At 65.4% G+C, this 488-nt stretch overlaps 1 pseudogene; it reads left to right on the forward strand.

The window, feature by feature from the left end:
• LOC104982899 overlaps positions 1–488 on the forward strand; it is a 3892-nt pseudogene that overhangs the window by 537 nt on the left and 2867 nt on the right.

Raw genomic sequence — 488 nt, forward strand, 5'->3', positions numbered from 1 at the left:
CCCAGGCTCCCACTCCCTGAGCTATTTCTGCACCTGCGTGTCCCGGCCCGGCCTCGGGGAGCCGCGTTTCTTGGCCGTCGGCTACGTGGACGACACACAGTTCGCGCGGTTCGACAGCGACGCCCCGAATCCGAGAATGGAGCCGCGGGCGCCTTGGATGGAGCAGGAGGGGCCGGAGTATTGGGAAGAGATGACACGAGATGCCAAGAAAGCTCAACAGAGATTGCGATTAGCCTTGAACAACCTGCGCGGCTACTACAACCAGAGCGAGGCCGGTGAGCGACGCGGGCCCGGGTCCAGGTCACGACCCCCATCCCCAGGGACCGGCTGGGGTCGCCCCGAATCTCTGGGTCCGAGGGTCACCCCGACATTGCAGGACCCTCAGCGCCCCCCGAATCGGGAGGAGGCGGGGGCGGGGCGCGGGAGACTTAACCCGGTTTCTTTTTCAGTTTGGATTTAATCACGGCGGATGGTCGGGGCGGGTCAGG

Source organism: Bison bison, unplaced genomic scaffold (assembly GCF_000754665.1).
Source record: "Bison bison bison isolate TAMUID 2011002044 unplaced genomic scaffold, Bison_UMD1.0 scf7180017860847, whole genome shotgun sequence".
Lineage (NCBI taxonomy): Eukaryota > Metazoa > Chordata > Mammalia > Artiodactyla > Bovidae > Bison > Bison bison.